Source organism: Pinus tabuliformis, chromosome X (assembly GCF_031772625.1).
Source record: "Pinus tabuliformis cultivar Carrire ecotype Pingquan chromosome X, CPIR1, whole genome shotgun sequence".
In the NCBI taxonomy this organism is placed as follows: Eukaryota; Viridiplantae; Streptophyta; class Pinopsida; order Pinales; family Pinaceae; genus Pinus; species Pinus tabuliformis.
Window position 1 is genome coordinate 312,302,628 of NC_142308.1, and position 17,045 is coordinate 312,319,672.

A 17,045-nucleotide genomic window follows, 5' to 3' on the forward strand; every position below is an offset into this window, starting at 1 on the left:
AGGGGAGGTGACACGGCCACATGAAAGAAAGGATAAAGGCAAAATAGTTGCCACTCAAGAAGAAGGTGGTGTGGCAGACTTGAAAAGGAGATTGGAATCTGCCAACTTTGAGATCGCTAGATTGAAGAAAGCTGCTAGGAAATTTGCAGTTAAGGAGGCTTATTTCAATCAAATGCAAGCTCGGTGGGAGGACCAAACTTTTCAAATTCCTGAAGTGGTTGACTTTAGTGTTCAATTCAAAAGTTGGACTACTCCTGCAATAAAAGAAGCTCAATTTATCAGAAAAGTCAATACAAACCTCAGGTTTGGGATCAAAGTAATGAAGAAACAAATTGAAGACTTAAAGATACAATTGAACCAACAAAAAGAATCTCCATAATCTCACTTCAAGTAAGGATATGTATCAAAGTTTTGATAGTTTTGCTTGGTATAATCTTTTCAAACATTCCCATTCAATTTTGAAAGGTCTTGAAATAGTTGAAAGAATGTTTTGGGTTGAAATAGCGAAGTTTTGGGTTGAAACTGTGATTTTTGAAACAACCCTGCTAAAGGTGATGACTAGAGCTCAGTAGTTTTGTAGCGCGCTACGAAACTGTTGAAGCTAAATAATCCAATATCAATCAACCGGTTTTGAAACATAAGCGGGAAATTTGAAAGGGGAATATATATAAGGCATCATCTGAAGCTTCAACATTCAACCAAGTCAAGACAGGTGGAGAAAATATGGATTCGAATCCAACTTTAAATTTTTGTCATAAAGTGAGCACATTTATCACCGTTCAAGGTATGTCAAAGAAGCTTGAAATAGTTTTTGCCTTTACACATAAAGGAAGTGGACAGCACATCAAAGACGTGGCCATCTGTTACATTTTGGATAATCAAAGATAAAGGAAATGCTTCTTTGGATTGAAAAATTGTAAGGAAAGCTAAAGACCGATGAGCAAGGGTAGTTTCCTATCTTTCAGGACAATGGAGAAGATGTGGCATTGAAGACCAGCATGGAGTTTTGAACATTCATCACAGCCAAACTAAAAAGGAACCAGATGTCAAAGAATGAGAACCATTGTAACCAAGGCTATTATTAGCATAACATGGTGTTAGAATCCTACTTGATTTAGACCTAAAGAAAGTCTATTTGAAGTTTGTTACATTAAATAGATAGTTAAAAGTTAAACAGGTGTCATTAGAAGTAGTTTTCGAGTTCCCTTAATGTTTAAGGAGGAATTCTATATATAGAAGAATGGGAAATGTAATATGGGTTGGAAGTTTATGTAAAAAGGCCCTGTTGTTAAGCTTATGTAAGCACTCTGTTTCTTTTAGTAATACAGTAATGGTTTCTGCTGCTCAAGAATCATAGTGACTTCAATGTATGAATTCCTCTTGTTGTCTTTCATGTTGTTTACAGTTTGTTGGTACTTGATTACTTAGAAATCACTTGCAGTGTTCTAATTTCCTTCAGATACTCATATACTGTCCCTTTTGTGTCTATTGTACTTTATATATATATTGAAGTCTGAATGCCTTGATTTTATTGCAAAGCCAATTCACTGTTGATGCTAAATGACATATTACTCCATGAGCCCAATGGATGCTTGTTAATTTAGATTTTACCAGCCTCATTCCTATTTTTTTTATAAAGAGTTAGCCATCTCAATTATAATCACAAACCTTAAATCCTTTGAGAGAGCCCTCTCAGGCTAAGGAGGCTAAGCCTTAGCTAAAAGATTGGTATGAAATAGTTACTTGAAGTCCTCCTGGTCTGCAGCCTTCTAGGGCCTGATTTTGAGATAACAGGGTGAGGCTCCATGTTGAGCAAGGAAATGACCAACAAGCTGGAGAACAAGGCACTATATCGAATTTTCATTGATATATAAATGATAAAATGTGGATACGTAAAACCAACAGAAGAACAAGGCACACCTGATGAATATTCAACATGTAGAAAAGTCCCGAAAAACAAAATTTTGGAGAACTGAAGTGAAGTTGCCATGATAAAGTATGGTTTTACTTGACCCCAATGACACAAATGGTTTTGAAAACAGAGCCCATGGGCTCCTCTATTGGTGTCTAAAAGATGGAAAGAAGGGCATATATAAGGGAAATGGGGCCCATAGTCCAATAAAATCCTTTGTTTCCACTACGTATACATTACTTGTAGGTGATGCAGTCAAAGTAAAAACGTTTTCTAGGAGGAAGAGAAAATAATGGTGCATGGCATCCCATGGGAACTCAAGTGCTGTCATGGCCTGGAAGATGTCTTAATTTGAGTGAAATATGCTAAAAAATGGTGATAAAGGTGTCACCCGGACATGAGGTGGTGGTTGGCACTTGGATGTACTAGTGGACATGTAAGGATATGATATCATACTAGATATCGTAGGACCAAGACATGTGGAAAGTGCATAGGTAGGTTTTTTCTATGTTGTCATTGATGGTGCTACCTTCATGATATTATGCAACCAACTCACAAAATAGAAGAAAATATAGATAAATGACTTCAAAATAAGCCTCTTAAAGGGGGAAACTTCCTTTAAATTACACAAATGAACAATTCTTGGATGATAAAAATGACAAGACCTCCTTTCTATATAGGAGTCTAAGGGATCACAATATAATCAGAGATGACATAAGAATAATAATGTAAGGGCACAACAATAACAATAGTTGGCTTCTATGGGGCACAATAATAACAATATGGGGACAACATGGGCACAAAAAGAACAATAAGGGGCTACAATGACAATAATAATAAGGGAATTCACTAGTATTATAGGGAACTAACATGCCCCTCTCCTTCAAAAAAGTGTTGTCCTCAATGCTTGAGTAGTTCGGGGAGTGGTAATTATGGACAATGCATTACAAGATATGGTTGGATTCACTTCTTATTTATCTTCACAATCTATGTAAAATGATTTATTCTCAGCACACTTATGACCTTTAGTGTATTTGCTATCACAACGGTAAAAAATCCCTTTTGCTCTTTTTTCTTCCAATTGTTGTGGTGTCAACCTTGTGGGTTGTGGAAGACTAGGGGCAACAACACTCCCATCTTTATAGTTGTGGTTGGCGTCTAAGGGGTCAAAATATAATCAGAGATGAAATAATGATAATAATGTAAGGGAACAACAATAACAATAGTTGGCTTCTATGGGGCACAATAATAACAATATGGCGACAACATGGGAAAAACAATAACAATAAGGGGCTGAAATGACAATAATAATAAGGGAATACAGTAGTATTATAGGGACTAACACATGATGTGTGAAGCAATCTTGACATCATGAAACAATGAGCAGAGAAATTTAATCATGGTTCGTACAGATGAAGAAATGTGTTAGATATGTTCATGTGTGTCTTTGATACTAGGGTGGAAGTATCTACTATATAATCCTAGATGAGTTAGGGCAGGATTAAAATGGTTCCATTAATTCCATGGGAACCATGCTAGAGGAATCATCATGTCTTATTAAAGGTAAAAAATGGGAAACATCAAGAAGAGCACTTATGGGGTGTGAGGTAATTAATGAGGTGCCATTGTTATTTTGAAAAGCTGAAAGGCTTGGATAAATAGAATTGAATTTTGATGAAGCAATTAGGGAATTACATCAATATGCTATAATGAGTAGGCATAAGTGAGTAATACGCATGGTTTCATCACAAATATTACATGGGTGTAATTTTTGTTGATTAACCATAGAGGTGACATAATAGATAGTTTTAGGTGCAACATCCACATCTGGTGTGGGTGGAAGGGGAGGTACAACCATGTTAGTATGGAAGAGTGTGACCAATGCATATTGATATAGAGTGAAAGCAAGAAAATTACGCATGTAATATACACATTGGATGGTTAGTGCATAAGAATTTGTTTAGAGATGGCTTTTTTTCTAGGTGAATGAGAAGAGGGTATGGGTGCCTAAGGGGAATGAAGAATGCCCTACAACTATTCCAATGCAAGAAATTGCCTGGTAGGGTGTCCCATCACATTGTAAAGCACAGATGGGTGAGGTATCCTAGGAAAAGTTGTATTAGAAAGGCTTTTATTCTTTGATTTCTACTTATCCTTTCCTGTGGTGGCCTATGGTGTCTTAAAAAAGTTTGGTGCAACCGAAGATGGTAGGGCATCACATGGGGGTGCTCGAAATGTCATGTCTGATGGGCATAGCTGCTGACATAGCCAATGTGGTAGGGGGTGCCAAATACTAGATCAGCAGTGCCAAAGCCATGTTTGGAAAGATGAGGGTCACCATAACTTGGTTTGAGAAGAAACTAGGTAGGGGATACAAGAAAGGAGTTTGAGTGATAGCATATGGGAAAAGGGTGTATCACTCATAATAGCATTCTTGGGTTCCATTGGTAGTGATTTATTGTCCTGAGTCAATTTTCCAAAACGAGGTGGTTACTACACATATAAGAGTTGTGAAGGAGGTGCTATGTTAGGAGGTTCTCTTGGGTAGGTAGAATGTAGATAGGAAGTTTTGAAAATTCTTGGCCCAACTTCAATTAGGGTGGGTACCAAGTCCTATTGGGATCTAATCAGGGAAAATTTTAAGGATGGAAAATTATCTTGAAGCTAAAAATTATTGGTAAATATCACTAGTCCCTAATATGAAAACTATAAAATGTTTATTGATATATTTGTAAAATTATTCAAATTTATAATGATTTTATATATATTCTCTTGGCGATTTTTAAGGTAAGATAATTATATATTGTAAAATTTGGGCTAATCATTTTTAGAAAAAATGGAAATTGACGAATCTTTTTTTGGAAAAATCATACAAATTTATCCCACCTACGAATATTAGCCCTTAAAATTTTCCATGATTCTCTATTTTTGTTTCTCTAGTTACTATTGTAAGAATTCCTTGACATATTGGAAATTCTCATCATGTAGAAATGCCTTTGATTCTTTATTTGGTGTCAATTTCATAAGTTCTCACAGTTTCCAAGTAAGCTACTTCCATACTTCTAATAAGTGAACATGCTACCTAGTTTTCCTCATTGTTAATATGCCTGATTTCAACATCAAACTGACTAATCAAATCCAACCATCTAGCTTGTCTAGGATTTAGCATAGGATGATAAAAAAAGTATCTCAAACCTCCATGATCTAACATCAACACAAAATTTCTCCCAAGTATGTAGTTCCCCCACATCTTTAGTGCATGCATAAATCCTTCTAACTGCTAGTAATGAGTAAGATAGCTCCCCTCATTCTTATTTAATTTCCTTGACTTGTAGAAGATTACATTTACTTCTTGCATTAAGACTCCACCTAGTCCTTCCTTGCAGTCATCATTGCAAAGTAGGAAGTCCTCCTATAGGTCTTTTATTCTCAGAATAGGTGCATGTTTTAGAAATTACTTGAGTCACTCAAAGCTAGCTACACACGCTGATACTTATTGGAATTTGAAATATTTCCTTTGTAAAGATATGACTCGTTGTCCAATCTTTGAAAAACGAATTTCTAATAATATTAGGCAAATCCCATGAAGGGCTTGATGTTTGTAATATTTTGGGAAGTGGGCCACTCCATTATGACCTTGATATTTTTTGCATCTAAAGCTACTCATTCCTTTGAGATTACATATCCAAAATATTGTACTTTCATTTGGAAGAAATCACATTTTTTTATCTCTAGCATACAATTTGTTTTATCGCAACAATTGCAACATTGCCTTTAGGTGCTCTTCATGTGCTTCTCTAATTTTTTAGTAAACCAAAATATCATAAACAAAAACTAGAACTAACTTATCCAAATATTGGGTGAGTACATTGTTCATTAGTCACATAAATTTGGTTGGGGCATTGTCAGCACACATGGCACGATCATGAACTGGTAGTGCTTGTTCCTCATCCTGAACATTGTCTTGTGAATGTCCTCATATTTAATTCTAACTTCATGACAGATATATCTTGGAGATATCTTGGAAAACATTGTGGATCCTCTCAAAAGATCAAATATATCATTATTTATGATAAATGGGTATTTATTCTTCACTGTATCCTTATTTAACAATCGCTAATCAATACACATTTAAGATGCTTATTGTTTTGGATTTGAACCAATGATGTACCAAATACATGTACTCTTTTGGATCTTGGTTTCAATCTGCAAAGGAACCCACAATTAGATTTAGTAGGAATACAAAATAAAAACCAACAAAGTGTAACTAAGTGATAAACAAAGCAGGAGAAATATAGAAAACAATGAAGAAACTAAAACCTAGGAAAATAGGAAACAAATCCCCCTTACTGGTTACTGTAGGAAGATACAATAGTTGATTTTATAGACAAGGTCTTTTGTTGTATATTGAAGTAGATGAATTTTTCACCCTTTGGGGCATATATAAAAAAAGGCTTATGTTAGTTTCCCCATGCATGAAGTGAATGCCACTGCTCAAGGGCGTACAATCCTGATGCATCAATATTCAACCTAATGAAAGAACTACAATTGTTGCAAAGTATGACACTCCTCCGAGGTGAGAACTGTGTTGATGTTGAACATTAGAGGGGATGATGAAAACAATGGGCTATAATGTTTCCCATTGTTCCACCTATAACTAACCTCAGATGGCGAGAACAACCAAGGTACTACTTAAATTTTAGAAATTGAGTGTTGATGTCAACATAATAGAAGTGGAAACCATCTGGGAAAGAGGGTTTTTAGGAAATATGCTCAATGTTGATATAGGTACTAAATCATGTAGCATTGGTAAAGGCTTCGTAACTAACATTTACGGTGCATGGGGAAAACTAGGAATTACCCAATATTGGAGCATGACTGAAAATGGAAGCAGTCAAAATGAAACTATAGGGTAGTAGCAACCTAGAGTCGAGAAGACATCTAAAGGAGGAGTGAATGATTGTTCTTACTATATAAGATGAGTTAGATGCAATAAGGTGATATGGTATGAAGTGATGTGGAGGCACAACATCATATGTAAATTGAGTAGACAATATTTGGATGAGATGGGTCCAACTAAGAGTGACTAGGAATTGTCGTTGGGTAGTAGAAAAAATAATATGGGTGAGGGACCAGGGTTTCTCTCAAAAAATAATATTTGTACGATTTCCAAAAGAATTTAAAAGTGGTTTTGAATGCACAAATATGGAGATGGGTGCCCCAAATGTGTGGTGGCCTACATGATGATAGAAGGGAATAGCTACAGAGAGTGGTGTGTACTTTGGCTAGTCTCGGTGTGAGGTAAATGAAGTGGAGTGATTGTGCAATTGGTTGACTATGGTAAGGGGTTTGGAGGCCAAGCGTAAAATGTGGTGGGGAATTTGTGATGATTAAATAAATGAGTGACCAAGAAAGGTGGTAATAAATTATATGAAAATATAAATGAGGTCATATTTCAAGTCATGCAAGTGAATAATTCATAGGAAGAAGAGATATTGTTATGCTCTTGACCTATAAGAAATTTAGAATACTAGAAATATGAAGAAATATGGCCAAAAACGTAGAATTATCACATTAAATGAGACAATGTTTAAGATAGTTTATTATTCAGAAGTAGAATACAATGTTCACTTGCTTCATTGAGGGGGCAACCTCAAACAGAGCAGATCTCAATTAAAATAAGACTCGACGATCATTTCCATAATATCAAAGACTATTTATAGTTAATGACATCCAAAACCCTAACTACTAGTGGTCCCTTGTATAACACGGGTTAACCACTTTATTTATTAACTATGTCATGCTTACAACTGATTGTGGCCCCTTTTCTATAATGCAGGTCAACCACTTGCAATTATTATTAATTCTAATGGGATTTATTGACTCTCTAAGTAACTATGACTCTGACTAGGCCCCTTGGGCTTATTATATAAACAAATGGGTTAGGGTTGGACCCTAACATGCCCTCTCCTATCAAAAGTAGCCTTGTCCTCAAGGTTGAAGCTGCAGAAACTGCTGAACAATGATGGTTGGTTCTCATGCCACATCTTCTGGAGAGGTGTCTTTCCACTTGATGAGGACTTCCCTAATCATGGAGACGTAGAGATGTATTTCACGAGTATCGAGGGTCTATTTTGGTTGGAGCCAAAGTGATCCTACCTCGTACAATTTTGGCAGACTTTTTTGAACACTACAAGTTCTCCCCACCAATTTCTTGAGGCATGATACATGGAAGACTGGGTGGATTTTTGAATTAGTTGGCAAGGCCATTTTGTAAGTGAGTGCTCCAATACGCTAAAGTATATGATAAGTCCCATAGAATTTTGGTGCTAGTTTCTGGCAACCCTTTTATTTGAGAGAGGTTTTATTATACATTGTGTTGGAAATAATACTGAGAGGGGGGGTGAATCAGTATTATCAAATTCTTTTCAATATTCCCTCTAGATTTATAATTTAATTTATTCTTCAGATGTTGACCATTAATTTGAATGTCAGTACCATATAATAATGAACAGGAACAAGAAAAACAGATAGTCACACCAAAGAACACCAGATATAAGGTGGAAACCCAATGTGGGTGAAAACCACCTGCTGCAATGTGTCTCTATCTTCTTTCAATTAGAAACTTTCTTTTACAATGATTCTGTACTGGTGCTGTCCTTTACCAGTACGTAGGCTGCAACCTGCAGAGAGCTACAACCCTCTCTCATTTTCCAGTCTCTCCTGGAAGGGAGCTATAACCCCCTTAGCTCTTGTACTAGCTGAGCTACTAGTACATAGGTGCTGACCTATTTCCTTTTTCCAAGGACCACGTTTCATTAATTTTCAGGCTGGATCCATGAACATCAAATAATCATCAAGTACATGTGAATCAACCAATCTCCTTTTACAATCCATTAATGAATCAACCAATAGATTCTCATAATGCAGTAACCAGACAAGGAATACCAGTAATCTAAACCCAGAACTCTGTAGCAATAGACAAAAGGCAGCCAACAAATATTTCAAGAAAAGTCTGCAACATCACCAATAGAAACCTACGAATATCCCCAGTTCTTCTGTGTCTAGCCTGTGCAGCTCTACACCTGCACTGTCTACCTGACAGTGCACCTCTGCACCTGATCTATCTTCTGGACTACGCACCTCCGCACCTGCGCCTTCTACTGCACTGCAGACCTCTGCACCTATTCCATCTACTGGACTGCATACCTCCACACATGTGCCATCTACTGGACTGCATACCTCCGCACCTGTGCCGTCTACTGGACTGCGTACTTCCACACCCGCGCTGTCTACTGGATTGCGTACCTCCGCACCTGCGCCATCTACTGGACTACGTACCTCCTCACCTGAGCCTTCTACTGCACTACGAACCTCCGCACTTGACCAGTATCTCGCCTCGACCTATCAGTAGATCTGCCTTACAATTCACAGTTTTCTCCTTGATTTAGATCTAGCTTCACGAACCGATCACCAAAATTTCAGGTCTTAAGATATTCAATGTTCACAAGTGTCCGGGCCAAATGATCTCCTTCCCTTTTTATAGTCTAGGCCCTTCTCAAACCATGGACCAAAACCATTGAGAAACAATACCAAGGACTCAATACCTGGGTTCAAATCTTTTGAATGCAATACCATGGACCTAAACCATAGGATCAAAAACTGCAGATTAAATACCATGGACCAATCATAAAAATTCCCACGTGCACGCGCTTCTCTGCATGAAAGTGAGTGAATTTTACGTCCGCACCTTTTGTTCGGAGAACCTGCGGGTATGTCCACACTTCTTGTTCAGGGCACCTGGGGGTCCGCCGCTTTTGTTAGGCTCACCTGCTGGTATCACATTTTCGATTATTTTGAGAGCCTGAATAGAGATTTTCCACTTGAGTGAGTCGCCATCAGGGACAACACCTGTGCCATAGCGCCAAACCTGAGTCATAATGCCAACAATCTCCCGCTTTGGACTTGATGGCAACCCCAAGATCCTCAAAGTCATTCTCCCCCTTTGTCATCAAGGGCAAAGGGTTATGCTCCCTCTGAGAACATGCTGAAAGCTCTGTTCTACTGTGCTGATCGTGCTCCCCCTGACTGTAGGCCAGATCTACAAAAGAAATTTTCTTCAAGAAGAACCATAAACCACCATACACCAAATGACCTTCCTATCACCAAAAGATTCTATACATACATTCATCACCTAACCAAGTGGGGATCATCCTCCCAACCAAGTGGGGTTACTTTAGAAATTTATATATGACAACCAAGTACATTACATCATTCATCCCAGACATAGGCCGTTACATGACCTTGACAAAAGAAATATAAGACATAGAGACAAAGCATTAGCAGAAATATTCATATCAGCATCCATGTACTCCTTATATACATGCTCCTTCAAGATCTTCTACAATAATGCCAGCAATGCATTATTAGAAGAATATATGCTCCCCCTGAACCTGTGTCATTCGGTCTTCGACCAATCCATAAACCAACGAATGTACGCGTATACCCCATATGAAACTCATGTACAACCAACAATCTCTGAAACAGACAAGATTCAACAACAAGATGATGCATCAACTACCCCTAGCTTTTACCTGAGGTATTCAAAGGTCCCCCTGGGAAACGGTTTGGTGAGTATATCAGCAATTTGTTCCTTAGAGGGAACATACTCCAACTTGACCTTTTGTTCAAGCACTTGTTCCTGAAGAAAATCATACTTGATTTCTATGTGCTTGGTCTTTGAATGCATGACAAGATTCTTTGAAATGCTGATTGCACTTGTATTATCACAGAAGATGGAGATAGGTGGAGTACAAGTGATTTACATGTCTTGCAATGTTTGCATCATCCAAAGGAGTTGTGTGCAGCAAGATGCAACAGCTACATATTCTGCTTCAGCTGTAGATAATGCAATAGAGCTTTGTTTCTTGTTGAACCAAGATACTAATCTAGGACCCATGAAGAATGCACCACCACTAGTTCTTTTCCTATCATCCATGCTTCTGGCCCAATCTGCATCTGTATAAGCATGAAGTGTGAGATCGATATCTCTAGGATACCATAAGCCATAGTTTTGAGTTCCTTGAAGGTACTTGAAGATTCTCTTAACTGCTTGAAGATGATTTTCCTTTGGATTTGCCTGAAATCTTCCAACAATTCCCACTGCATGCATTGATGTCTGGTCAGGTACCTATCAAATAAAGTAGACTTCCAATCATGGATCTATAGATTGGTTGATGTACTGCTGCCGACTCATCATTCGCGCTGAGGCTACATCCTATCACCATAGGGGTACATACTGGTTTCGAATCCTCCATCCCATATTTCTTCAAGATTTGCTTGAGATACTTGGTTTGTGATAGAAAAATACTGTCTTCGTTTTGTTGAACTTGTAAACTAAGGAAATATGTGAGCTCACCAAGCATGGACATTTCAAACTCCTTTTGCATCATGAAGGCAAACTTTTGACTCATGTCTTCTTCATTGCTATCAAAGATGATATCATCTACATACACAACAAGTATTAGCAACTTTTCATTATCAACCTTTATATATAGATTGCTGTCAGTTGATCCTTTTATAAAACCTTGTTGATGAAGATATTTATCCAACCAATAATATCATGCCCTAGGAGCTTGTTTAAGACCATGGAGAGCCTTTTTGAGCCTGCATACAAGATTTGGATCATTTCCAAGGATGAACCATCTGGTTGTTCAATGTACACTTCTTCATTCAAGTCTCCATTCAGAAAGGCAGATTTTACGTCCATCTGAAATACTTTGAACTTTTGAAAGCTAGAGAGAGCAAGAAACATTCTTATAGCCTCAAGTCTAGCAACTGGTGCAAAGGTTTCTTCAAAGTCTATGCCCTCTTGTTGCGCATATCCTTTACAAACAAGTCATGCCTTGTTTCTAACCACATCTCCATTTTCATTTAGTTTATTTTTGAAAATCCACTTTGTCCCTATGAAATTCTTATCTATTGGTATAGGAACCAATTCCCAAGTGTTATTCCTTTCAATCTGTTCAAGTTCTTCATCCATTTCCTTGACCCAACATTCATCCTTGCATGCCTCTCTTACATTTTGTGGTTCAGTGGAGGAAAGTAATGCCAAATAGCTTGAAGCTTCTGCAATTGTTCTTCTTGGTTGTATGCCTGCCTCCTTTTGCCCCAAAATGAGATTCTGGATGATTCTTTTGAACATACCTGGATGGAGTCTTTTCTTCTATCCTTATCTATTCCTCTGGTGCCTCATGGGTTTCTTCTTCATCATGAATCTGATTTGATGTTGATCGATAGTCCTCATCATCTTCGAAGTCTTCAGATCTTACCTGCCTGGGAGTGTTTCCTTTTTCATCCACCACTACATCAATGCTGTCGACAATTCTTCCAAGCCTTTTATTGTAACATTTGTATGCTTTGCTGTGAGAAGAATAACCAAGGAGAATGCCTTCATCTGCTCTAGGTTCAAACTTGCCAAGATTTTCATCATTATTTTTAATATAGCATTTGCTTCCAAAGATTTTGAACTATTTTACCAAAGAAGTCTCACCATACTAGAACTCATGAGGAGTTTGAGTGCTGTTCACCCGAATATTTGTCTTGTTGAGAATAACAACTGCAGCAAATGCATCTTCACCCCAAAAGGTTGCGGGAGTTCCAGACTCATCAAGCATAGCACGAGCCATTTGTTGAACCGTTCTATTCATCCTTTCCACCACTCCATTTTGCTGAGGAGTCCTAGCTATAGAGAATTCCCTTCTTATTCCATGTTCTTCACAAAAGTTGAAAAATTCATTCGAGGTAAAATCCCCACCTCTATCAGACCTGAGGCATTTGATTTTGTGATCTGATTCGTTCTCCACAAGGCTTTGAATGATTTTAACTTTTCAAAAGCTTCGTCTTTGTGCTTCATAAGTCCTATCCAACACATCCTGGAAAAGTCGTCAATGAATAATATGAAATATTCTTCTCCTCGAGGTGACCTTTTCCTAGATGGGCCACATACATCAGTATGGACAAGTTCAAGTGGTCTGCTAGTTGATCCTTCCTTCTCAGGGAAGTTAGTTCTTGTTTTCTTACCAAACTGACATGATTTGCAAATTGTATTGTCTGGAATTCTGATGTCTAGAAGACCACGAACTGCCTGGTATTTACATGCTTTCCTTATCTGTGAGAAGCTAAGATGCCCCAATCTTTTGTGCCATAACTAGTATTCATCATTCTTGCTTAGATAACATTGATGTTGTCCTTCTTTGAATATGTATAAATTATTTGGAGTCCTTATGCCTTTGATCACTGTTTTTCCTGTATCAAGATCACGAACACTACATCCATTTGATCGAAATATTACCTCCGTTCCTTCATCACACATCTGTTTGACACTCAACAAATTATGCTTTAACCCATCAACATACATAACATTTCCATCTTTGACTTTTTCTTTCAACTGAACAGAACCTTTACCTTTTATGAGCGCAGGGGTGTCATTTCCAAAAGAGACCTTCTTCTCCTTCTCTAAGGAACTATATGACTGGAGTTTTTCCTATCACCCGTCATGTGTTTCGAACAGCCACTGTCAATGTACCATTGATTTTCTTGCCCTTCTGCATATAAAGCTATACTGCATCTCTCTAGTTGTGGTTCCTTCATTCTCCATGTTTTGACACTTGAGGCTTGCTCCTTCTAAGTTGTCTGCCGAAACCTGCTCCTGCATTCAGAATCTTCATGACCGAAGTAGTTACAAATAGAGCATTCTATTTCATTTTCAAGAGCAGAAAAGTTATTGTAGGTTCTTTTCACGATCCCATTCATGCTCCTTTGTTTTTGAGCTTCTCTAGTAATGATTGTCTTATAGGCAACACATTGAGATGCTTTGTGGCCAAAGTTATGACAAGAGAAACATTGGCCATTGAAGACACTCCTGTGATTATCAAATCTACAAGCCAAATGATTGTAGTTTCTATTGACATCCATTCTTGAGGCAAATTGAGAAGGTTTTACCTAAGGCTAGTTGTAGCTTCTGTTTTTTCTTAAAGTAGATTGCCCCCAATTTACCTGATAGTCTTTGTTCATTCTTGAGGTAAACTGTCCTTGATTTACCTAATGATTTCTATTAGGCCTTTGCTCGCTCCTCCTTGCTGCATCAAGATAAATTTTGTAGATGGATGCTTGAGATGCTTCTTCATTATATCCTAGACCCGTCTTGATTAGTGGAGAACGCTGCACATTGATAATCTCATCCAGAGTTTCAGATCCTTTAACAAATTTAAGATTAAGAGCTTTTGTTTTCTCAATCTCTTTTCTAAGACCAACAATTTCACATTCTAACTTTTCATGAAGTTTTTCTTTTTCAGCCAGTTGGAATTGCAGAGTATGAATAATCATATTTTTCTCTTCTAAACAAATTTTGAGTTTAGAAATCTCTTCATACAGACCTTCTTCATCTATAGCATCCACGAAATCATCATCTTCAAAAGCCATTAAGAGTCTATAATTGTTACCTTGTTCATCTTCGTCACTATTTGAAAGTCCATCACTGTCTTCATGAGTGTAATAACTTTTCTTATTTACATTTTGTTTCTTGTTCCATCTGACAGGTTCGTTACCTTTATCAAGCTTGTCTTTATGACGACACTTTGCAGCATGCTGACCGACTCTTCCACAAGAAAAGCATTTGAAAGGTAACTTACCTCTGAATCTTCCAGCACCCCGTTGAAGGTTCTTGACAAAATTTGATTCTTCGTCTTCTTCTGATAGATGTCCTAACTCATAGTAATCTCCTTTGCCTGAAGCCTTGAATGTATCTTCTCTTTTGTTTGATGGTCCTCCTTTCCTCATTTCGTAAGCGATCAGAATTCCGTGCAGCTATGACATAGTGAGGTTTCGTAGATTCTCTTTTATTCTCTTGCAGAAACTTTAGATTCAAATTTAGGGGACAAGGATCTTAGAGCCTTTTCAACCACAACAACCTCTTTTACTTCTTCACCCAAGTTTTTCATACAATTAACAATCTCATCTACACGAAGGAAATAGTTAGCCATACTTTCATCATTGTGCATTCTGAGATTTTCATACTGAATTCCGAGGGTTTGAAGTTTTTCTCGTTTTACCTGTTCATCTCCTTCATAGCTTAGAACAATCTTGTCCCATATTTCTTTTGCAGATTTATACTACATAACCTTGACGAATTCGGATTGAGATAGAAATCCTAATAGAGTATTGACAGCCTTTGCATTTGTTTCATATTGCTTCTTACCAGCCGGATCTATAGGTGTTGCTGACGGAAAAGTGTACCCTGTATCTATGATATCCCAGACTTCTGTACCAAGAGATTGAAGATAGGCAGTGACTCTTACCTTCCAATATACGAAGTTTGTTCCATCAAAAATCGGTGGCCTGATCGATGCTTCTCTCTCATAGTTGCTCGTGATGATAGATCTTCCTTAAAGAAATCAAGCTTCTTCTGAAGGACCTACTCTGATACCAATTGTTGGAAATAATACTGAGAGGGGGGGTGAATCAATATTATCAAATTCTTTTCAATATTCCCTCTAGATTTATAATTTAATTTATTCTTCAGATGTTGACCATTAATTTGAATGTCAGTACCATATAATAATGAACAGGAACAAGAAAAATAGACAGTTACACCAAAGAACACCAAATATAAGGTGGAAACCCAATGTGGGTGAAAACCACCTGCTGCAATGTGTCTCTATCTTCTTTCAATTAGAAACTTTCTTTTACAATGATTCTGTATTGGTGCAGTCCTTTAAAGTACGCAGGCTGCAACTTGCAGAGAGCTACAACCCTCTCTCGTTTTCCAGTATCTCCTGGAAGGGAGCTACAATCCCCTTAGCTCTTGTACTAGCTGAGCTACTAATATGTAGGTGCTGACCTATTTCCTTTTTCCAAGGACCACATTTCATTAATTTTCAGACTAGATCCATGAACATCAAATAATCATCAAGTACATGTGAATCAACCAATCTCCTTTTGCAATCCACTAATGAATCAACCAATAGCTTCTCAGAATGCAGTAACCAGACAAGGAATACCAGTAATCTAAACCCAGAACTCTCTAGCAATAGACAAAAGGCAGCCAGCAAATATTTCAAGAAAAGTCTGCAACATCACCAATAGAAACCTGCGAATATCCGCAGTTCTTCTATGCCTAGCCTGCACAGCTCCGCACCTACACTGTCTACCCGATAGCACACCTCCGCACCTGATCCGTCTTCTGGACTGCACACCTCCGGACCTGCGCCTTCTACTGCACTGCGGACCTCTGCACCTGCGCCGTCTACTGGACTGTGTACCTTCGCACCTGTGCCGTCTATTGGACTGCATACCTCCGCACCTGCGCCGTCTACTGGACTGTGTACTTCTACACCTGCGTCGTCTACTGGACTGCATACCTCCGCACCTGCGCCATCTACTGGATTGCGTACCTCCTCACCTGAGCCTTCTACTGCACTACGGACCTCCGCACTTGACCCGTATCTCACCTCGACCTATCAGTAGATCCACCTTACAATTCACAGTTTTCTCCTTGATTTAGATCTAGCTTCACAAACCGATCACCAAAATTTTAGATCTTAAGATATTCAATGTTCACAAGTGTCTGGGCCAAATGATCTCCTTCCCTTTTAATAGTCTAGGCCTTTCTCAAACCATGGACCAAAACAATTGAGAAACAATACCAAGGACTCAATACTTGGGTTCAAATCTTTTGAATGCAATACCACGGACCTAAACCATAGGATCAAAAACCGTGGATTAAATAACATGGACCAATCATAAAAATTCCCACGTGCGCGCGCTTCTCTGCATGAAAGTGAGTGAATTTGACATCCGCACCTTTTGTTTGGAGAACCTCTGGGTATGCTCGCACTTCTTGTTCAGGACACCTGTGGTTCTGCAGCTTTTGTTAGGTCACCTGCGGGTATCAAATTTTCTATTATTTTGAGAGCCTGAAAAGAGATTTGCCACTTGAGTGAGTTGCCATCAAGGACAACACCTGTGCCATAGCACCAAACCTGAGTCATAATGCCAACACATTGGATTCATGGGAATACCTAGTCCCCTACTTGAAATGAGTGCTCAAAATGATGTTGGTTGACCTATTTCT